Genomic DNA, 24194 nt, shown 5'->3' on the forward strand with positions numbered 1-24194 from the left:
CCAAGGGTCCCTTTCCACGTGCCACAGGAATCCTGGGACTCCTATTAAGTTTCACGAGGAGTCAGGCATCGTCTCCTTTGGAGGCACTGATCTCCGCGTACCTCTGGAGTTTTCAAAGGATGTGAGGCCTCCGGTCACCATGAAGTGGGGAACTAGGTCTTTCTCTGTGGTCTCCACAGGGGATTCAGACATCCTTTCATCTTGTGAGATGCAAGACGAGCCTGCATTCAAGTCACTGCAGGGATATCCGGCCTTATTTCGAGTCAGGGCATCGCGGTGTCCATTCCACTTGAGGCCGCAAACTCAGGGTCCCTCTCACATACCTAGAGCTGAGAGAAGCCTCCTCTTGAGGTGCTTGTGGTAAGGTGGTATTCCTCTGGAGTCGAAGCCAGGGACTAACCTCTCATCTCGAGTTGATTTTTGGTCCACGGAGCTCTTTCGTGTGGCTACAGTGACCTCAGGATCCCTCTAGCCTTGAAACACTGCTCTTGGGGTTTCTCTGGAGTGCCATCAAGGAAATCAAGGCTCCTTTCATGTGTGATGTGCAACACGGAATTGCTCTGCACGCAGTGCAGGGGAATCGGGCCTCATCTCGCGGCGAGGGGGAAGTCTCATGGTTTTTCTCAAGTTGCGGCGGGAACCTGGGGTATATTCTCGAGTTACGACGGGGATGGCCCTTCCACACACGTGTTTGTTCAACGACGTCAGGACTTCTGCCTAGTTGCGAGGGACAACTCGGGATTCTCCTCGAGGCTTGGCAGGGCAATTGGGACGCCTCTTCAGCTGAGGCGGGAGACCAAGGTTCCATTTCCACGTGCCACAGGAATCCTGGGACTCCTATGAAGTTTCACGAGAAGTCAGGAATCGTCTCCTTTGGAGGCACTGATCTCCGCGTACCTCTGGAGTTTTCAAAGGATGTGAGGCCTCCGGTCGCGATGAGGTGGGGAACTAGGTCTTTCTCTGTGGTCTCCACAGGGGATTCAGACATCCTTTCGTCTTGGGAGATGCAAGACGAGCCTGCATTCAAGTCACTGCAGGGATATCCGGCGTTATTTCACGTCAGGGCATCGCAGTGACCATTCCACTTGAGGCCGCAAACTCAGGGTCCCTCTCACATACCTAGAGCTGAGAGAAGCCTCCTCTTGAGGTGCTTGTGGTAAAGTGGTATGCCTCTGGAGTCGAAGCCAGGGACTAACCTCTCATTTCGAGTTGATTTTTGGTCCACGGAGCTCTTTTCTGTTGCTACAGTGACCTCAGGATCCCTCTAGCCTTGAAACAGTGTTCTTGGGGTTTCTCTGGAGTGCCATCAAGGAAATCAAGGCTTCTTTCATGTTTGATGTGCAACACGGAATTGCTCTGCATGCAGTGCAGGGGAATCGGGCCTCATCTCACGGCGAGGGGGAAGTCTCATGGTTTTTCTCGAGTTGCGGCAAGAACCTGGGGTATATTCTCGAGTTACGACGGGGATGGCCCTTCCACACACGTGTTTGTTTAGCGACGTCAGGACTCCTTCCTAGTTGCGAGGGACAACTCGGGATTCTCCTCGAGGTTTGGCAGGGCAATTGGGACACCTCTCCAGCTGAGGCGGGAGACCAAGGGTCCCTTTCCACGTGCCACAGGAATCCTGGGACTCCTATCAAGTTTCACGAGGAGTCAGGCATCGTCTCCTTTGGAGGCACTGATCTCCGCGAACCTCTGGAGTTTTCAAAGGATGTGAGGCCTCCGGTCGCGATGAGGTGGGGAACTAGGTCTTTCTCTGTGGTCTCCACAGGGGATTCAGACATCCTTTCATCTTGGGAGATGCAAGACAAGCCTGCATTCAAGTCACTGCAGGGATATCCGGCCTTATTTCGAGTCAGGGCATCGCGGTGTCCATTCCACTTGAGGCCGCAAACTCAGGGTCCCTCTCACATACCTAGAGCTGAGAGAAGCCTCCTCTTGAGGTGCTTGTGGTAAGGTGGTATTCCTCTGGAGTCGAAGCCAGGGACTAACCTCTCATCTCGAGTTGATTTTTGGTCCACAGAGCTCTTTCGTGTTGCTAAAGTGACCTCAGGATACCTTTGGCCTTGAAACAGTGTTCTTGGGGTTTCTCTGGAGTCCCATCAAGGAAATCAAGGCTCCTTTCATGTTTGATGTGCAATACGGAATTGCTTTGAATGCAGTGCAGGGGAATCGGGCCTCATCTTGCGGCGAGGGGGTGGTCTCATGGTTTTTCTCGAGTTGCGGCGGTAACCTGGGGTATATTCTCGAGTTACGACGGGGATGGCTCTTCCACCCACGTGTTTGTTCAGCGACGTCAGGACTCCTGCCTAGTTGCGAGGGACAACTCGGGATTCTCCTCGAGGCTTGGCAGGGCAATTGGGACGCCTCTCCAGCTGAGGCGGGAGACCAAGTGTCCCTTTCCACGTGCCACAGGAATCCTGGGATTCCTATCAAGTTTCACGAGGAGTCAGGCATCGTCTCCTTTGGAGGCACTGATCTCCGCGTACCTCTGGAGTTTTCAAAGGATGTGAGGCCTCCGGTCGCGATGAGGTGGGGAACTAGGCCTTTCTCTGTGGTCTCCACCGGGGATTCAGACATCCTTTCGTCTTGGGAGATGCAAGACGAGCCTGCATTCAAGTCACTGCAGGGATATCCGGCCTTATTTCGAGTCAGGGCGTCGCGGTGTCCATTCCACTTGAGGCCGCAAACTCAGGGTCCCTCTCACATAGCTAGAGCTGAGAGAAGCCTCCTCTTGAGGTGCTGGTGGTAAGGTGGTATTCCTCTGGAGTCGAAGCCAGGGACTACCCTGTTATCACGAGTTGATTTTTGGTCCACAGAGCTCTTTCGAGTTGCTACAGTGACCTCAGGATCCCTCTAGCCTTGAAAGAGTGTTCTTGGGGTTTCTCTGGAGTGCCATCAAGGAAATCAAGGCACCTTTCATGTGTGATGTGCAGCACGGAATTGCTCTGCACGCACTGCAGGGGAATCTGGCCTCATCTCAGGGCGAGGGGGACGTCTCATGGTTTTTCTCGAGTTGCGGCGGGAACCTGTTGTATATTCTCGAGTTACGACGGGGATGGCCCTTCCACCCAGGTGTTTGTTCAGCGATGTCAGGACTCCTGCCTAGTTGCGAGGGACAACTCGGGATTCTCCTCGAGGCTTGGCAGGGCAATTGGGACGCCTCTCCAGCTGAGGCGGGAGACCAAGTGTCCCTTTCCACGTGCCACTGGAATCCTGGGACTCCTATCAAGTTTCACGAGGAGTCAGGCATCGTCTCCTTTGGAGGCACTGATCTCCGCCTACCTCTGGAGTTTTCAAAGGATGTGAAGCCTCCGGTCGCCATGAAGTGGGGAACTAGGTCTTTCTCTGTGGTCTCCACAGGGGATTCAGTCATCCTATCATCTTGGGAGATGCAAGACGAGCCTGCATTCAAGTCACTGCAGGGATATCCGGCCTTATTTCGAGTCACTGCATCGCGGTGTCCATTCCACTTGAGGCCGCAAACTCAGGGTCCCTCTCACATACCTAGAGCTGAGAGAAGCCTCCTCTTGAGGTGCTTGTGGTAAGGTGGTTTCCTCTGGAGTCGAAGCCAGGGACTAACCTCTCATCTCGAGTTGATTTTTGGTCCACGGAGCTCTTTCGTGTAGCTACAGTGACCTCAGGATCCCTGTCGCCTTGAAAGAGTGTTCTTGGGGTTTCTCTGGAGTGCCATCAAGGAAATCAAGGCTCCTTTCGTGTGTGATGTGCAGCACGGAAATGCTCTGCACGCACTGCAGGGGAATCTGGGATCATCTCGCGGCGAGAGGGACGTCTCATGGTTTTTCTCGAATTGCGGCGGGAACCTGGGGTATATTCTCGAGTTACGATGGGGATGGCCCTTCCACCCACGTGTTTTTTCAGCGACGTCAGGACTCCTGCCTAGTTGCGAGGGACAACTCGGGATTCTCCTCGAGGCTTGGCAGGGCAATTGGGACGCCTCTCCAGCTGAGGCGGGAGACCAAGGGTCCCTTTCCACGTGCCACAGGAATCCTGGGACTCGTATCAATTTTCACGAGGAGTCAGGCATCGTCTCCTTTGGAGGCACTGATCTCCGCGTACCTCTGGAGTTTTCAAAGGATGTGAGGCCTCCGGTCGCCATGAAGTGGGGAACTAGGTCTTTATCTGTGGTCTCCACAGGGGATTCAGACATCCTTTCGTCTTCGGAGATGCAAGACGAGCCTGCATTCAAGTCACTGCAGAGATATCCGGCCTTATTTCGAGTCAGGGCATCGCGGTGTCCATTCCACTTGAGGCCGCAAACTCAGGGTCCCTCTCACATACCTAGAGCTGAGAGAAGCCTCCTCTTGAGGTGCTTGTGGTAAGGTGGTATTCCTCTGGAGTCGAAGCCAGGGACTAACCTCTCATCTCGAGTTGATTTTTGGTCCACGGAGCTCTTTCGTGTGGCTACAGTGACCTCAGGATCCCTCTAGCCTTGAAACACTGCTCTTGGGGTTTCTCTGGAGTGCCATCAAGGAAATCAAGGCTCCTTTCATGTGTGATGTGCAACACGGAATTGCTCTGCACGCAGTGCAGGGGAATCGGGCCTCATCTCGCGGCGAGGGGGAAGTCTCATGGTTTTTCTCGAGTTGCGGAGGGAACCTGGGGTATATTCTCGAGTTACGACGGGGATCGCCCTTCCACCCACGTCTTTGTTCAGCGACGTCAGGGCTCCTGCCTAGTTGCGAGGGACAACTCGGGATTCTCCTCGAGGCTTGGCAGGGCAATTGGGACGCCTCTCCAGCTGAGGCGGGAGACCAAGGGTCCCTTTCCACGTGCCACAGGAATCCTGGGACTCCTATCAAGTTTCACGAGGAGTCAGGCATCGTCTCCTTTGGAGGCACTGATCTCCGCGTACCTCTGGAGTTTTCAAAGGATGTGAGGCCTCCGGTCGCGATGAGGTGGGGAACTAGGTCTTTCTCTGTGGTCTCTACAGGGGATTCAGACATCCTTTCATCTTGGGAGATGCAAGACGAGCCTGCATTCAAGTCACTGCAGGGATATCCGGCCTTATTTCGAGTCAGGGCATCGCGGTGTCCATTCCACTTGAGGCCGCAAACTCAGGGTCCCTCTCACATACCTAGAGCTGAGAGAAGCCTCCTCTTGAGGTGCTTGTGGTAAGGTGGTATTCCTCTGGAGTCGAAGCCAGGGACTAACCTCTCATCTCGAGTTGATTTTTGGTCCACGGAGCTCTTTCGTATTGCTAAAGTGACCTCAGGATACCTTTGGCCTTGAAACAGTGTTCTTGGGGTTTCTCTGGAGTGCCATCAAGGAAATCAAGGCTCCTTTCATGTTTGATGTGCAATACGGAATTGCTTTGAATGCAGTGCAGGGGAATCGGTCCTCATCTTGCGGCGAGGGGGAGGTCTCATGGTTTTTCTCGAGTTGCGGCGGTAACCTGGGGTATATACTCGAGTTACGACGGGGATGGCTCTTCCACCCACGTGTTTGTTCAGCGACGTCAGGACTCCTGCCTAGTTGCGAGGGACAACTCGGGATTCTCCTCGAGGCTTGGCAGGGCAATTGGGACGCCTCTCCAGCTGAGGCGGGAGACCAAGGGTCCCTTTCCACGTGCCACAGGAATCCTGGGACTCCTATCAAGTTTCACGAGGAGTCAGGCATCGTCTCCTTTGGAGGCATTGATCTCCGCGTACCTCTGGAGTTTTCAAAGGATGTGAGGCCTCCGGTCGCGATGAGGTGGGGAACTAGGCCTTTCTCTGTGGTCTCCACCGGGGATTCAGACATCCTTTCGTCTTGGGAGATGCAAGACGAGCCTGCATTCAAGTCACTGCAGGGATATCCGGCCTTATTTCGAGTCAGGGCGTCGCGGTGTCCATTCCACTTGAGGCCGCAAACTCAGGGTCCCTCTCACATAGCTAGAGCTGAGAGAAGCCTCCTCTTGAGGTGCTGGTGGTAAGGTGGTATTCCTCTGGAGTCGAAGCCAGGGACTACCCTGTTATCTCGAGTTGATTTTTGGTCCACAGAGCTCTTTCGAGTTGCTACAGTGACCTCAGGATCCCTCTAGCCTTGAAAGAGTGTTCTTGGGGTTTCTCTGGAGTGCCATCAAGGAAATCAAGGCTCCTTTCATGTGTGATGTGCAACACGCAATTGCTTTGCACGCAGTGCAGGGAATCGGGCCTCATCTCGCTGCGAGGGGGAAGTCTCATGGTTTTTCTCGAGTTGCGCCGGGAACCTGGGATATATTCTCGAGTTACGACGGGGATGGCCCTTCCACCCACGTGTTTGTTCAGCGACGTTAGGACTCCTGCCTAGTTGCGAGGGACAACTCGGTATTCTCCTCGAGGCTTGGCAGGGCAATTGGGAAGCCTCTCCAGCTGAGGCGGGAGACCAAGTGTCCCTTTCCACGTGCCACAGGAATCCTGGCACTACTATCAAGTTTCACGAGGAGTCAGGCATCGTCTCCTTTGGAGGCACTGATCTCCGCGTACCTCTGGAGTTTTCAAAGGATGTGAGGCCTCCGGTCGCGATGAGGTGGGAAACTAGGTCTTTCTCTGTGGTCTCCACAGGGGATGCAGACATCCTTTCGTCTTGGGAGATGCAAGAAGAGCCTGCATTCAAGTGACTGCAGGGATATCTGGCCTTATTTCGAGTCAGGGCATCGCGGTGTCCATTCCACTTGAGGCGGCAAACTCAGGGGCCCTCTCACATACCTAGAGCTGAGAGAAGCCTCCTCTTGAGGTGCTTGTGGTAAGGTGGTTTCCTCTGGAGTCGAAGCCAGGGACTAACCTCTCATCTCGAGTTGATTTTTGGTCGACGGAGCTCTTTCGTGTAGCTACAGTGACCTCAGGATCCCTCTAGCCTTAAAACAGTGTTCTTGGGGTTTCTCTGGAGTGCCATCAAGGAAATCACGGCTCCTTTCATGTGTGATGTGCAGCACGAAATTGCTCTGCACGCACTGCAGGGGAATGTGGCCTCATCTCGCGGCGAGGGGGACGTCTCATGGTTTTTCTCGAGTTGCGGAGGGAACCTGGGGTATATTCTCGAGTTACGACGGGGATGGCCCGTCCACCCACGTGTTTGTTCAGCGACGTCAGGACTCCTGCCTAGTTGCAAGGGACAACTCGGGATTCTCCTCGAGGCTTGGCAGGGCAATTGGGACGCCTCTCCAGCTGAGGCGGGAGACCAAGGGTCCCTTTCCACGTGCCACAGGAATCCTGGGACTCGTATCAATTTTCACGAGGAGTCAGGCATCGTCTCCTTTGGAGGCACTGATCTCCGCGTACCTCTGGAGTTTTCAAAGGATGTGAGGCCTCCGGTCGCCATGAAGTGGGGAACTAGGTCTTTATCTGTGGTCTCCACAGGGGATTCAGACATCCTTTCGTCTTCGGAGATGCAAGACGAGCCTGCATTCAAGTCACTGCAGAGATATCCGGCCTTATTTCGAGTCAGGGCATCGCGGTGTCCATTCCACTTGAGGCCGCAAACTCAGGGTCCCTCTCACATACCTAGAGCTGAGAGAAGCCTCCTCTTGAGGTGCTTGTGGTAAGGTGGTATTCCTCTGGAGTCGAAGCCAGGGACTAACCTCTCATCTCGAGTTGATTTTTGGTCCACGGAGCTCTTTCGTGTGGCTACAGTGACCTCAGGATCCCTCTAGCCTTGAAACACTGCTCTTGGGGTTTCTCTGGAGTGCCATCAAGGAAATCAAGGCTCCTTTCATGTGTGATGTGCAACACGGAATTGCTCTGCACGCAGTGCAGGGGAATCGGGCCTCATCTCGCGGCGAGGGGGAAGTCTCATGGTTTTTCTCGAGTTGCGGAGGGAACCTGGGGTATATTCTCGAGTTACGACGGGGATCGCCCTTCCACCCACGTCTTTGTTCAGCGACGTCAGGGCTCCTGCCTAGTTGCGAGGGACAACTCGGGATTCTCCTCGAGGCTTGGCAGGGCAATTGGGACGCCTCTCCAGCTGAGGCGGGAGACCAAGGGTCCCTTTCCACGTGCCACAGGAATCCTGGGACTCCTATCAAGTTTCACGAGGAGTCAGGCATCGTCTCCTTTGGAGGCACTGATCTCCGCGTACCTCTGGAGTTTTCAAAGGATGTGAGGCCTCCGGTCGCGATGAGGTGGGGAACTAGGTCTTTCTCTGTGGTCTCTACAGGGGATTCAGACATCCTTTCATCTTGGGAGATGCAAGACGAGCCTGCATTCAAGTCACTGCAGGGATATCCGGCCTTATTTCGAGTCAGGGCATCGCGGTGTCCATTCCACTTGAGGCTGCAAACTCAGGGTCCCTCTCACATACCTAGAGCTGAGAGAAGCCTCCTCTTGAGGTGCTTGTGGTAAGGTGGTATTCCTCTGGAGTCGAAGCCAGGGACTAACCTCTCATCTCGAGTTGATTTTTGGTCCACGGAGCTCTTTCGTGTTGCTAAAGTGACCTCAGGATACCTTTGGCCTTGAAACAGTGTTCTTGGGGTTTCTCTGGAGTGCCATCAAGGAAATCAAGGCTCCTTTCATGTTTGATGTGCAATACGGAATTGCTTTGAATGCAGTGCAGGGGAATCGGGCCTCATCTTGCGGCGAGGGGGAGGTCTCATGGTTTTTCTCGAGTTGCGGCGGTAACCTGGGGTATATACTCGAGTTACGACGGGGATGGCTCTTCCACCCACGTGTTTGTTCAGCGACGTCAGGACTCCTGCCTAGTTGCGAGGGACAACTCGGGATTCTCCTCGAGGCTTGGCAGGGCAATTGGGACGCCTCTCCAGCTGAGGCGGGAGACCAAGGGTCCCTTTCCACGTGCCACAGGAATCCTGGGACTCCTATCAAGTTTCACGAGGAGTCAGGCATCGTCTCCTTTGGAGGCATTGATCTCCGCGTACCTCTGGAGTTTTCAAAGGATGTGAGGCCTCCGGTCGCGATGAGGTGGGGAACTAGGCCTTTCTCTGTGGTCTCCACCGGGGATTCAGACATCCTTTCGTCTTGGGAGATGCAAGACGAGCCTGCATTCAAGTCACTGCAGGGATATCCGGCCTTATTTCGAGTCAGGGCGTCGCGGTGTCCATTCCACTTGAGGCCGCAAACTCAGGGTCCCTCTCACATAGCTAGAGCTGAGAGAAGCCTCCTCTTGAGGTGCTGGTGGTAAGGTGGTATTCCTCTGGAGTCGAAGCCAGGGACTACCCTGTTATCTCGAGTTGATTTTTGGTCCACAGAGCTCTTTCGAGTTGCTACAGTGACCTCAGGATCCCTCTAGCCTTGAAAGAGTGTTCTTGGGGTTTCTCTGGAGTGCCATCAAGAAAATCAAGGCTCCTTTCATGTGTGATGTGCAACACGGAATTGCTTTGCACGCAGTGCAGGGAATCGGGCCTCATCTCGCTGCGAGGGGGAAGTCTCATGGTTTTTCTCGAGTTGCGCCGGGAACCTGGGATATATTCTCGAGTTACGACGGGGATGGCCCTTCCACCCACGTGTTTGTTCAGCGACGTTAGGACTCCTGCCTAGTTGCGAGGGACAACTCGGTATTCTCCTCGAGGCTTGGCAGGGCAATTGGGAAGCCTCTCCAGCTGAGGCGGGAGACCAAGTGTCCCTTTCCACGTGCCACAGGAATCCTGGCACTACTATCAAGTTTCACGAGGAGTCAGGCATCGTCTCCTTTGGAGGCACTGATCTCCGCGTACCTCTGGAGTTTTCAAAGTATGTGAGGCCTCCGGTCGCGATGAGGTGGGAAACTAGGTCTTTCTCTGTGGTCTCCACAGGGGATGCAGACATCCTTTCGTCTTGGGAGATGCAAGAAGAGCCTGCATTCAAGTCACTGCAGGGATATCTGGCCTTATTTCGAGTCAGGGCATCGCGGTGTCCATTCCACTTGAGGCGGCAAACTCAGGGGCCCTCTCACATACCTAGAGCTGAGAGAAGCCTCCTCTTGAGGTGCTTGTGGTAAGGTCGTTTCCTCTGGAGTCGAAGCCAGGGACTAACCTCTCATCTCGAGTTGATTTTTGGTCGACGGAGCTCTTTCGTGTAGCTACAGTGACCTCAGGATCCCTCTAGCCTTGAAACAGTGTTCTTGGGGTTTCTCTGGAGTGCCATCAAGGAAATCACGGCTCCTTTCATGTGTGATGTGCAGCACGAAATTGCTCTGCACGCACTGCAGGGGAATGTGGCCTCATCTCGCGGCGAGGGGGACGTCTCATGGTTTTTCTCGAGTTGCGGAGGGAACCTGGGGTATATTCTCGAGTTACGACGGGGATGGCCCGTCCACCCACGTGTTTGTTCAGCGACGTCAGGACTCCTGCCTAGTTGCAAGGGACAACTCGGGATTCTCCTCGAGGCTTGGCAGGGCAATTGGGACGCCTCTCCAGCTGAGGCGGGAGACCAAGGGTCCCTTTTCACGTGCCACAGGAATCCTGGGACTCCTATCAAGTTTCACGAGGAGTCAGGCATCGTCTCCTTTGGAGGCACTGATCTCCGCGTACCTCTGGAGTTTTCAAAGGATGTGAGGCCTCCGGTCGCCATGAAGTGGGGAACTAGGTCTTTCTCTGTGGTCTCCACAGGGGATTCAGACATCCTTTCATCTTGGGAGATGCAAGACGAGCCAGCATTCAAGTCACTGCAGGGATATCCGGCCTTATTTCGCGTCAGGGCATCGCAGTGTCCATTCCACTTGAGGCCGCAAACTCAGGGTCCCTCTCACATACCTAGAGCTGAGAGAAGCCTCCTCTTGAGGTGCTTGTGGTAAGGTGGTATTCCTCTGAAGTCGAAGCCAGGGACTAACCTCTCATCTCGAGTTGATTTTTGGTCCACGGAGCTCTTTCATGTTGCTACAGTGACCTCAGGATCCCTCTAGCCTTGAAACAGTGTTCTTGGGGGTTCTCTGGAGTGCCATCAAGGAAATCAAGGCTTCTTTCATGTTTGATGTGCAACACGGAATTGCTCTGCACGCAGTGCAGGGGAATCGGGCCTCATCTCACGGTGAGGGGGAAGTCTCATGGTTTTTCTCGAGTTGCGGCGAGAACCTGGGGTATATTCTCGAGTTACGACGGGGATGGCCTTTCCACCCACGTGTTTATTCAGCGACGTCAGGACTCCTTCCTAGTTGCGAGGGACAACTCGGGATTCTCCTCGAGGCTTGGCAGGGCAATTGGGACGCCTCTCCACTTGAGGCGGTAGACCAAGGGTCCCTTTCCACGTGCCACAGGAATCCTGGGACTCCTATCAAGTTTCACGAGGAGTCAGGCATCGTCTACTTTGGAGGCACTGATCTCCGCGTACCTCTGGAGTTTTCAAAGGATGTGAGGCCTCCGGTCGCGATGAAATGGGAAACTAGGTCTTTCTCTGTGGTCCCCACAGGGGATTCAGACATCCTTTCGTCTTGGGAGATGCAAGACGAGCCTGCATTCAAGTCACTGCAGGGATATCCGGCCTTATTTCGAGTCAGGGCATCGCGGTGTCCATTCCACTTGAGGCCGCAAACTCAGGGTCCCTTTCACATACCTAGAGCTGAGAGAAGCCTCCTCTTGAGGTGCTTGTGGTAAGGTGGTTTCCTCTGGAGTCGAAGCCAGGGACTAACCTCTCATCTCGAGTTGATTTTTGGTCCACGGAGCTCTTTCGTGTTGCTACAGTGACCTCAGGATCCCTCTAGCCTTGAAACAGTGTTCTTGGGGTTTCTCTGGAGTGCCATCAAGGAAATCAAGGCTCCTTTCATGTGTGATGTGCAACACGGAATTGCTCTGCACGCAGTGGAAGGGAATCGGGCCTCATCTCGCGGCGAGGGGAACGTCTCATGGTTTTTCTGGAGTTGCGGCGGGAACCTGGGCTATATTCTCGAGTTACGACGGGGATGGCCCTTCCACCCACGTGTTTGTTCAGCGACGTCAGGACTCCTACCTAGTTGCGAGGGACAACTTGGAATGCTCCTCGAGGCTTGCCAGGGCAATTGGGACACCTCTCCAGCTGAGGCGGGAGACCAAGGGTCCCTTTCCACGTGCCACAGGAATCCTGGGACTCCAATCAAGTTTCACGAGAAGTCAGGCATCGTCTCCTTTGGAGGCACTAATCTCCGCGTACCTCTGGAGTTTTCAAAGGATGTGAGGCCTCCGATCGCGATGAGGTGGGGAACTAGGTCTTTCTCTGTGGTCTCCACAGGGGATTCAGACATCCTTTCATGTTGGGAGATGCAAGACGAGCCTGCATTCAAGTCACTGCAGGGATATCCGGCCTTATTTCGCGTCAGGGCATCGCAGTGTCCATTCCACTTGAGGCCGCAAAATTAGGGTCCCTCTCACATACCTAGAGCTGAGAGAAGCCTCCTCTTGAGGTTCTTGTGGTAAGCTGGTATTCCTCTGGAGTCGAAGCCAGGGACTAACCTCTCATCTCGAGTTGATTTTTGGTCCACGGAGCTCTTTCATGTTGCTACAGTGACCTCAGGATCCCTCTAGCCTTGAAACAGTGTTCTTGGGGTTTCTCTGGAGTGACATCAAGGAAATCACGGCTCCTTTCATGTGTGATGTGCAGCAAGGAATTGCTCTGCAAGCACTGCAGGGGAATCTGGCCTCATCTCGCGGCGAGGGGGAAGTCTCATGGTTTTTCTCGAGTTGCGGCGGGAACCTGGGGTATATTCTCGAGTTACGACGGGGATGGCTCTTCCACCCACGTGTTTGTTCAGCGACGTCAGGACTGCTGCCTAGTTGCGAGGGACAACTCGGGATTCTTCTCGAGGCTTGGAGGGCAATTGGGACGCCTCTCCAGCTGAGGCGGGAGACCAAGGGTCCCTGTCCACGTGCCACAGGAATCCTGGGACTCCTATCAAGTTTCACGAGGAGTCAGGCATCGTCTCCTTTCGAGGCACTGATCTCAGTGTACCTCTGGAGTTTTCAAAGTATGTGAGGCCTCCGCTCGCGATGAGGTGGGGAACTAGGTCTTTCTCTGTGGTCTCCACAGGGGATTCAGACATCCTTTCGTCTTGGGAGATGCAAGACGAGCCTGCATTCAAGTCACTGCAGGGATATCCGGCCTTATTTCGAGTCAGGGCATCGCGGTGTCGATTCCACTTGAGGCCGCAAACTCAGGGTCCCTCTCACATACCTAGAGCTGAGAGAAGCCTCCTCTTGAGGTGCTTTTGGTAAGGTGGTTTCCTCTGGAGTCGAAGCCAGGGACTAACCTCTCATCTCGAGTTGATTTTTGGTCCACGGAGCTCTTTCGTGTGACTACAGTGACTTCAGGATCCCTCTAGCCTTGACAGTGTTCTTGGGGTTTCTCTGGAGTGCTATCAAGGAAATCAAGGCTCCTTTCATGTGTGATGTGCAGCACGGAATTGCTCTGCACGCACTGCAGGGGAATCTGGCCTCATCTCGCTGCGAGGGGGAAGTCTCATGGTTTTTCTCGAGTTGCGGAGGGAACCTGGGGTATATTCTCGAGTTACGACGGGGATGGCCCTTCCACACACGTGTTTGTTCAGCGACGTCAGGACTCCTGCCTAGTTGCGAGGGACTACTCGGGATTCTCCTCGAGGCATGGCAGGGCAATTGGGACGCCTCTCCAGCTGAGGCGGGAGACCAAGGGTCCCTTTCCACGTGCCACAGGAATCCTGGGACTCCTATCAAGTTTCACGAGGAGTCAGGCATCGTCTCCTTTGGAGGCACTGATCTCCGCGTACCTCTGGAATTTTCAAAGGATGTGAGGCCTCCGGTCGCCATGAAGTGGGGAACTAGGTTTTTCTCTGTGGTCTCCACAGGGGATTCAGACATCCTTTCTTCTTGGGAGATGCAAGACGAGCCTGCATTCAAGTCACTGCAGGGATATCCGGCGTTATTTCACGTCAGGGCATCGCAGTGTCCATTCCACTTGAGGCCGCAAACTCAGGGTCCCTCTCACATACCCAGAGCTGAGAGAAGCCTCCTCTTGAGGTGCTTGTGGTAAGGTGGTATTCCTCTGGAGTCGAAGCCAGGGACTAACCTCTCATCTCGAGTTGATTTTTGGTCCGCGGAGCTCTTTCATGTTGCTACAGTGACCTCAGGATCCCTCTAGCCTTGAAACAGTGTTCTTGGGGTTTCTCTGGAGTGCCATCAAGGAAATCAAGGCTCCTTTCATGTGTGATGTGCAACACGGAATTGCTTTGCACGCAGTGCAGGGGAATCGGGCCTCATCTCGCTGCGAGGGGGAAGTCTCATGGTTTTTCTCGAGTTGCGCCGGGAACCTGGGATATATTCTCGAGTTACGACGGGGATGGCCCTTCCACCCACGTGTTTGTTCAGCGACGTTAGGACTCCTGCCTAGTTGCGAGGGACAACTCGGTATTCTCCTCGAGGCTTGGCAGGGCAATTGGGAAGCCTCTCCAGCTGAGGCGGGAGACCAAGTGTCCCTTTCCACGTGCCACAGGAATCCTGGCACTACTATCAAGTTTCACGAGGAGTCAGGCATCGTCTCCTTTGGAGGCACTGATCTCCGCGTACCTCTGGAGTTTTCAAAGGATGTGAGGCCTCCGGTCGCGATGAGGTGGGAAACTAGGTCTTTCTCTGTGGTCTCCACAGGGGATGCAGACATCCTTTCGTCTTCGGAGATGCAAGACGAGCCTGCATTCAAGTCACTGCAGAGATATCCGGCCTTATTTCGAGTCAGGGCATCGCGGTGTCCATTCCACTTGAGGCCGCAAACTCAGGGTCCCTCTCACATACCTAGAGCTGAGAGAAGCCTCCTCTTGAGGTGCTTGTGGTAAGGTGGTATTCCTCTGGAGTCGAAGCCAGGGACTAACCTCTCATCTCGAGTTGATTTTTGGTCCACGGAGCTCTTTCGTGTTGCTAAAGTGACCTCAGGATACCTTTGGCCTTGAAACAGTGTTCTTGGGGTTTCTCTGGAGTGCCATCAAGGAAATCAAGGCTCCTTTCATGTTTGATGTGCAATACGGAATTGCTTTGAATGCAGTGCAGGGGAATCGGGCCTCATCTTGCGGCGAGGGGGAGGTCTCATGGTTTTTCTCGAGTTGCGGCGGTAACCTGGGGTATATTCTCGAGTTACGACGGGGATGGCTCTTCCACCCACGTGTTTGTTCAGCGACGTCAGGACTCCTGCCTAGTTGCGAGGGACAACTCGGGATTCTCCTCGAGGCTTGGCAGGGCAATTGGGACGCCTCTCCAGCTGAGGCGGGAGACCAAGGGTCCCTTTCCACGTGCCACAGGAATCCTGGGACTCCTATCAAGTTTCACGAGGAGTCAGGCATCGTCTCCTTTGGAGGCATTGATCTCCGCGTACCTCTGGAGTTTTCAAAGGATGTGAGGCCTCCGGTCGCGATGAGGTGGGGAACTAGGCCTTTCTCTGTGGTCTCCACCGGGGATTCAGACATCCTTTCGTCTTGGGAGATGCAAGACGAGCCTGCATTCAAGTCACTGCAGGGATATCCGGCCTTATTTCGAGTCAGGGCGTCGCGGTGTCCATTCCACTTGAGGCCGCAAACTCAGGGTCCCTCTCACATAGCTAGAGCTGAGAGAAGCCTCCTCTTGAGGTGCTGGTGGTAAGGTGGTATTCCTCTGGAGTCGAAGCCAGGGACTACCCTGTTATCTCGAGTTGATTTTTGGTCCACAGAGCTCTTTCGAATTGCTACAGTGACCTCAGGATCCCTCTAGCCTTGAAAGAGTGTTCTTGGGGTTTCTCTGGAGTGCCATCAAGGAAATCAAGGCTCCTTTCATGTGTGATGTGCAACACGGAATTGCTTTGCACGCAGTGCAGGGAATCGGGCCTCATCTCGCTGCGAGGGGGAAGTCTCATGGTTTTTCTCGAGTTGCGCCGGGAACCTGGGATATATTCTCGAGTTACGACGGGGATGGCCCTTCCACCCACGTGTTTGTTCAGCGACGTTAGGACTCCTGCCTAGTTGCGAGGGACAACTCGGTATTCTCCTCGAGGCTTGGCAGGGCAATTGGGAAGCCTCTCCAGCTGAGGCGGGAGACCAAGTGTCCCTTTCCACGTGCCACAGGAATCCTGGCACTACTATCAAGTTTCACGAGGAGTCAGGCATCGTCTCCTTTGGAGGCACTGATCTCCGCGTACCTCTGGAGTTTTCAAAGGATGTGAGGCCTCCGGTCGCGATGAGGTGGGAAACTAGGTCTTTCTCTGTGGTCTCCACAGGGGATGCAGACATCCTTTCGTCTTGGGAGATGCAAGAAGAGCCTGCATTCAAGTCACTGCAGGGATATCTGGCCTTATTTCGAGTCAGGGCATCGCGGTGTCCATTCCACTTGAGGCGGCAAACTCAGGGGCCCTCTCACATACCTAGAGCTGAGAGAAGCCTCCTCTTGAGGTGCTTGTGGTAAGGTCGTTTCCTCTGGAGTCGAAGCCAGGGACTAACCTCTCATCTCGAGTTGATTTTTGGTCGACGGAGCTCTTTCGTGTAGCTACAGTGACCTCAGGATCCCTCTAGCCTTGAAACAGTGTTCTTGGGGTTTCTCTGGAGTGCCATCAAGGAAATCACGGCTCCTTTCATGTGTGATGTGCAGCACGAAATTGCTCTGCACGCACTGCAGGGGAATGTGGCCTCATCTCGCGGCGAGGGGGACGTCTCATGGTTTTTCTCGAGTTGCGGAGGGAACCTGGGGTATATTCTCGAGTTACGACGGGGATGGCCCGTCCACCCACGTGTTTGTTCAGCGACGTCAGGACTCCTGCCTAGTTGCAAGGGACAACTCGGGATTCTCCTCGAGGCTTGGCAGGGCAATTGGGACGCCGCTCCAGCTGAGGCGGGAGACCAAGGGTCCCTTTTCACGTGCCACAGGAATCCTGGGACTCGTATCAATTTTCACGAGGAGTCAGGCATCGTCTCCTTTGGAGGCACTGATCTCCGCGTACCTCTGGAGTTTTCAAAGGATGTGAGGCCTCCGGTCGCCATGAAGTGGGGAACTAGGTCTTTCTCTGTGGTCTCCACAGGGGATTCAGACATCCTTTCATCTTGGGAGATGCAAGACGAGCCAGCATTCAAGTCACTGCAGGGATATCCGGCCTTATTTCGCGTCAGGGCATCGCAGTGTCCATTCCACTTGAGGCCGCAAACTCAGGGTCCCTCTCACATACCTAGAGCTGAGAGAAGCCTCCTCTTGAGGTGCTTGTGGTAATGTGGTATTCCTCTGAAGTCGAAGCCAGGGACTAACCTCTCATCTCGAGTTAATTTTTGGTCCGCGGAGCTCTTTCATGTTGCTACAGTGACCTCAGGATCCCTCTAGCCTTGAAACAGTGTTCTTGGGGGTTCTCTGGAGTGCCATCAAGGAAATCAAGGCTTCTTTCATGTTTGATGTGCAACACGGAATTGCTCTGCACGCAGTGCAGGGGAATCGGGCCTCATCTCACGGTGAGGGGGAAGTCTCATGGTTTTTCTCGAGTTGCGGCGAGAACCTGGGGTATATTCTCGAGTTACGACGGGGATGGCCTTTCCACCCACGTGTTTATTCAGCGACGTCAGGACTCCTTCCTAGTTGAGAGGGACAACTCGGGATTCTCCTCGAGGCTTGGCAGGGCAATTGGGACGCCTCTCCACTTGAGGCGGTAGACCAAGGGTCCCTTTACACGTGTCACAGGAATCCTGGGACTCCTATCAAGTTTCACGAGGAGTCAGGCATCGTCTACTTTGGAGGCACTGATCTCCGCGTACCTCTGGAGTTTTCAAAGGATGTGAGGCCTCCGGTCGCGATGAAATGGGAAACTAGGTCTTTCTCTGTGGTCCCCACAGGGGATTCAGACATCCTTTCGTCTTGGGAGATGCAAGACGAGCCTGCATTCAAGTCACTGCAGGGATATCCGGCCTTATTTCGAGTCAGGGCATCGCGGTGTCCATTCCACTTGAGGCCGCAAACTCAGGGTCCCTTTCACATACCTAGAGCTGAGAGAAGCCTCCTCTTGAGGTGCTTGTGGTAAGGTGGTTTCCTCTGGAGTCGAAGCCAGGGACTAACCTCTCATCTCGAGTTGATTTTTGGTCCACGGAGCTCTTTCGTGTTGCTACAGTGACCTCAGGATCCCTCTAGCCTTGAAACAGTGTTCTTGGGGTTTCTCTGGAGTGCCATCAAGGAAATCAAGGCTCCTTTCATGTGTGATGTGCAACACGGAATTGCTCTGCACGCAGTGGAAGGGAATCGGGCCTCATCTCGCGGCGAGGGGAACGTCTCATGGTTTTTCTCGAGTTGCGGCGGGAACCTGGGCTATATTCTTGAGTTACGACGGGGATGGCCCTTCCACCCACGTGTTTGTTCAGCGACGTCAGGACTCCTTCCTAGTTGCGAGGGACAACTTGGAATGCTCCTCGAGGCTTGCCAGGGCAATTGGGACACCTCTCCAGCTGAGGCGGGAGACCAAGGGTCCCTTTCCACGTGCCACAGGAATCCTGGGGCTCCAATCAAGTTTCACGAGAAGTCAGGCATCGTCTCCTTTGGAGGCACTGATCTCCGCGTACCTCTGGAGTTTTCAAAGGATGTGAGGCCTCCGGTCGCGATGAGGTGGGGAACTAGGTCTTTCTCTGTGGTCTCCACAGGGGATTCAGACATCCTTTCATGTTGGGAGATGCAAGACGAGCCTGCATTCAAGTCACTGCAGGGATATCCGGCCTTATTTCGCGTCAGGGCATCGCAGTGTCCATTCCACTTGAGGCCGCAAAATTAGGGTCCCTCTCACATACCTAGAGCTGAGAGAAGCCTCCTCTTGAGGTTCTTGTGGTAAGCTGGTATTCCTCTGGAGTCGAAGCCAGGGACTAACCTCTCATCTCGAGTTGATTTTTGGTCCACGGAGCTCTTTTGTGTTGCTACAGTGACCTCAGGATCCCTCTAGCCTTGAAACAGTGTTCTTGGGGTTTCTCTGGAGTGACATCAAGGAAATCACGGCTCCTTTCATGTGTGATGTGCAGCAAGGAATTGCTCTGCACGCACTGCAGGGGAATGTGTCCTCATCTCGCGGCGAGGGGGAAGTCTCATGGTTTTTCTCGAGTTGCGGCGGGAACCTGGGGTATATTCTCGAGTTACGACGGGGATGGCTCTTCCACCCACTTGTTTGTTCAGCGACGTCAGGACTTCTGCCTAGTTGTGAGGGACAACTCGGGATTCTTCTCGAGGCTTGGAGGGCAATTGGGACGCCTCTCCAGCTGAGGCGGGAGACCAAGGGTCCCTGTCCACGTGCCACAGGAATCCTGGGACTCCTATCAAGTTTCACGAGGAGTCAGGCATCGTCTCCTTTCGAGGCACTGATCTCAGTGTACCTCTGGAGTTTTCAAAGTATGTGAGGCCTCCGCTCGCGATGAGGTGGGGAACTAGGTCTTTCTCTGTGGTCTCCACAGGGGATTCAGACATCCTTTCGTCTTGGGAGATGCAAGACGAGCCTGCATTCAAGTCACTGCAGGGATATCCGGCCTTATTTCGAGTCAGGGCATCGCGGTGTCGATTCCACTTGAGGCCGCAAACTCAGGGTCCCTCTCACATACCTAGAGCTGAGAGAAGCCTCCTCTTGAGGTGCTTTTGGTAAGGTGGTTTCCTCTGGAGTCGAAGCCAGGGACTAACCTCTCATCTCGAGTTGATTTTTGGTCCACGGAGCTCTTTCGTGTGACTACAGTGACTTCAGGATCCCTCTAGCCTTGACAGTGTTCTTGGGGTTTCTCTGGAGTGCTATCAAGGAAATCAAGGCTCCTTTCATGTGTGATGTGCAACACGGAATTGCTCTGCACGCAGTGCAGGGGAATCGGGCCTCATCTCGCGGGGAGAGGGAAGTCTCATGGTTTTTCTCGAGTTGCGGTGGGAACCTGGGGTGTATTCTCCAGTTACAACGCGGATGGCCCTTCCACACACGTATTTGTTCAGCGACGTCAGGACTCCTGCCTAGTTGCAAGGGACAACTCGGGATTCTCCTCGAGGTTTGGCAGGGCAATTGGGACGCCTCTCCAGCTGAGGCGGGAGACCAAGGGTCCCTTTCCACGTGCCACAGGAATCCTGGGACTCCTATCAAGTTTCACGAGGAGTCAGGCATCGTCTCCTTTGGAGGCACTAATCTCCGCGTACCTCTGGAGTTTTCAAAGGATGTGAGGCCTCCGGTCGCGATGAGGTGGGGAACTAGGTCTTTCTCTGTGGTCTCCACAGGGGATTCAGACAGCCTTTCGTCTTGGGAGATGCAAGACGAGCCTGCATTCAAGTCACTGCAGGGATATCCGGCCTTATTTCGAGTCAGGGCGTCGCGGTGTCCATTCCACTTGAGGCCACAAACTCAGTGTCCCTCTCACATACCTAGAGCTGAGAGAAGCCTCCTCTTGAGGTGCTTGTGGTAAGGTGGTATTCCTCTCTAGTCGAAGCCAGGGACTACCCTGTTATCTCGAGTTGATTTTTGGTCCACAGAGCTCTTTCGTGTTGCTACAGTGACCTCAGGATCCCTCTAGCCTTGAAAGAGTGTTCTTGGGGTTTCTCTGGAGTGCCATCAAGGAAATCAAGTCTCTTTTCATGTGTGATGTGCAACACGGAATTACTCTGCACGCAGTGCAGGGGAATCGGGCCTCATCTCGCGGCGAGGGGGAAGTCTCATGGTTTTTCTCGAGTTGCGGCGGGAACCTGGGGTATATTCTCGAGTTACGACGGGGATGGCCCTTCCACACACGTGTTTGTTCAGCGACGTCAGGACTCCTGCCTAGTTGCGAGGGACTACTCGGGATTCTCCTCGAGGCATGGCAGGGCAATTGGGACGCCTCTCCAGCTGAGGCGGGAGACCAAGGGTCCCTTTCCACGTGCCACAGGAATCCTGGGACTCCTATCAAGTTTCACGAGGAGTCAGGCATCGTCTCCTTTGGAGGCACTAATCTCCGCGTACCTCTGGAGTTTTCAAAGGATGTGAGGCCTCCGATCGCGATGAGGTGGGGAACTAGGTCTTTCTCTGTGGTCTCCACAGGGGATTCAGACATCCTTTCATGTTGGGAGATGCAAGACGAGCCTGCATTCAAGTCACTGCAGGGATATCCGGCCTTATTTCGCGTCAGGGCATCGCAGTGTCCATTCCACTTGAGGCCGCAAAATTAGGGTCCCTCTCACATACCTAGAGCTGAGAGAAGCCTCCTCTTGAGGTTCTTGTGGTAAGCTGGTATTCCTCTGGAGTCGAAGCCAGGGACTAACCTCTCATCTCGAGTTGATTTTTGGTCCACGGAGCTCTTTTGTGTTGCTACAGTGACCTCAGGATCCCTCTAGCCTTGAAACAGTGTTCTTGGGGTTTCTCTGGAGTGACATCAAGGAAATCACGGCTCCTTTCATGTGTGATGTGCAGCAAGGAATTGCTCTGCAAGCACTGCAGGGGAATCGGGCCTCATCTCGCGGCGAGGGGGAAGTCTCATGGTTTTTCTCGAGTTGCGGCGGGAACCTGGGGTATATTCTCGAGTTACGACGGGGATGGCTCTTCCACCCACGTGTTTGTTCAGCGACGTCAGGACTGCTGCCTAGTTGCGAGGGACAACTCGGGATTCTTCTCGAGGCTTGGAGGGCAATTGGGACGCCTCTCCAGCTGAGGCGGGAGACCAAGGGTCCCTGTCCACGTGCCACAGGAATCCTGGGACTCCTATCAAGTTTCACGAGGAGTCAGGCATCGTCTCCTTTCGAGGCACTGATCTCAGTGTACCTCTGGAGTTTTCAAAGTATGTGAGGCCTCCGCTCGCGATGAGGTGGGGAACTAGGTCTTTCTCTGTGGTCTCCACAGGGGATTCAGACATCCTTTCGTCTTGGGAGATGCAAGACGAGCCTGCATTCAAGTCACTGCAGGGATATCCGGCCTTATTTCGAGTCAGGGCATCGCGGTGTCGATTCCACTTGAGGCCGCAAACTCAGGGTCCCTCTCACATACCTAGAGCTGAGAGAAGCCTCCTCTTGAGGTGCTTTTGGTAAGGTGGTTTCCTCTGGAGTCGAAGCCAGGGACTAACCTCTCATCTCGAGTTGATTTTTGGTCCACGGAGCTCTTTCGTGTGACTACAGTGACTTCAGGATCCCTCTAGCCTTGACAGTGTTCTTGGGGTTTCTCTGGAGTGCTATCAAGGAAATCAAGGCTCCTTTCATGTGTGATGTGCAACACGGAATTGCTCTGCACGCAGTGCAGGGGAATCGGGCCTCATCTCGCGGGGAGGGGGAAGTCTCATGGTTTTTCTCGAGTTGCGGTGGGAACCTGGGGTATATTCTCCAGTTACAACGGGGATGGCCCTTCCACACACGTGTTTGTTCAGCGACGTCAGGACTCCTGCCTAGTTGCGAGGGACTACTCGGGATTCTCCTCGAGGCATGGCAGGGCAATTGGGACGCCTCTCCAGCTGAGGCGGGAGACGAAGGGTCCCTTTCCACGTGCCACAGGAATCCTGGGACTCCTATCAAGTTTCACGAGGAGTCAGGCATCGTCTCCTTTGGAGGCACTAATCTCCGCGTACCTCTGGAGTTTTCAAAGGATGTGAGGCCTCCGGTCGCGATGAGGTGGGGAACTAGGTCTTTCTCTGTGGTCTCCACAGGGGATTCAGACATCCTTTCGTTTTGGGAGATGCAAGACGAGCCTGCATTCAAGTCACTGCAGGGATATCCGGCCTTATTTCGAGTCAGGGCGTCACGGTGTCCATTCCACTTGAGACCGCAAACTCAGCGTCCCTCTCACATACCTAGAGCTGAGAGAAGCCTCCTCTTGAGGTGCTTGTGGTAAGGTGGTATTCCTCTGGACTCGAATCCAGGGACTAACCTCTCATCTCGAGTTGATTTTTGGTCCACGGAGCTGTTTCGTGTTGCTACAGTGACCTCAGGATCCCTCTAGCCTTGAAACAGTGTTCTTGGGGTTTCTCTGGAGTGCCATCAAGGTAATCAAGGCTCCTTTCATGTGTGATGTGCAACACGGAATTGCTCTACACGCACTGCAGGGGAATCTGGCCTCATCTTGCGGCGAGGGGGACGTCTCATGGTTTTTCTCGAGTTGCGGCGGGAACCTGGGGTATATTCTCGAGTTACGACGGGGATGGCCCTTCCACCCACGTGTTTGTTCAGCGAAGTCAGGACTCCTGCCTAGTTGCGAGGGACAACTCGGGATTCTCCTCGAGGCTTGGCAGGGCAATTGGGACGCCTCTCCAGCTGAGGCGGGAGACCAAGGGTCCCTTTCCACGTGCCACAGGAATCCTGGCACTCCTATCAAGTTTCACGAGGAGTCAGGCATCGTCTCCTTTGGAGGCACTGATCTTCGCGTACCGCTGGAGTTTTCAAAGGATTTGAGGCCTCCGGTCGCGATGAGGTGGGGAACTAGGTCTTTCTCTGTGGTCTTCACAGGGGATTCAGACATCCTTTCGTCTTGGGAGATGCAAGACGAGCCTGCATTCAAGTCACTGCAGGGATATCCGGCCTTATTTCGTGTCAGGGCATCGCGGTGTCCATTCCACTTGAGGCCGCAAACTCAGCGTTCCTCTCACATACCTAGAGCTGAGAGAAGCCTCCTCTTGAGGTGCTTGTTGTAAGGTGGTATTCCTCTGTTGTCGAAGCCAGGGACTAACCTCTCATCTCGAGTTGATTTTTGGTCCACGGAGCTCTTTCTTGTTGCTACAGTGACCTCAGGATCCCTCTAGCCTTGAAACAGTGTTCTTGGGGTTTCTCTGGAGTGCCATCAAGGAAATCAAGGCTCCTTTCATGTTTGATGTGCAATACGGATTTGCTTTGAATGCAGTGCAGGGGAATCGGGCCTCATCTCGCGGCGAGGGGGAAGTCTCATGGTTTTTCTCGAGTTGCGGCGGGAACCTGGGGTATATTCTCGAGTTACGACAGGAATGGCCCTTCCACACACGTGTTTCTTCAGCGACGTCAGGACTGCTGCCTAGTTGGGAGGGACAACTCGGGATTCTCCTTGAGGCTTGGCAGGGCAATTGGGACACCTCTCCAGCTGAGGCGGGAGACCAAGGGTCCCTTTCCACGTGCCACAGGAATCCTGGGACTCCTATCAAGTTTCACGAGGAGTCAGACATCGTCTCCTTTGGAGGCACTGATCTCAGTGTACCTCTGGAGTTTTCAAAGTATGTGAGGCCTCCGGTCGCGATGACGTGGGGAACTAGGTCTTTCTCTATGGTCTCCACAGGGGATTCAGACATCCTTTCTTCTTGGGAGATGCAAGACGAGCCTGCATTCAAGTCACTGCAGGGATATCCGGCCTTATTTCGAGTCAGGGCATCGCGGTGTCCATTCCACTTGAGGCCGCAAACTCAGGGTCCCTCTCACATACCTAGAGCTGAGA

This window comes from Cervus elaphus, unplaced genomic scaffold, assembly GCF_910594005.1.
Source record: "Cervus elaphus unplaced genomic scaffold, mCerEla1.1, whole genome shotgun sequence".
NCBI classification, from domain to species: domain Eukaryota; kingdom Metazoa; phylum Chordata; class Mammalia; order Artiodactyla; family Cervidae; genus Cervus; species Cervus elaphus.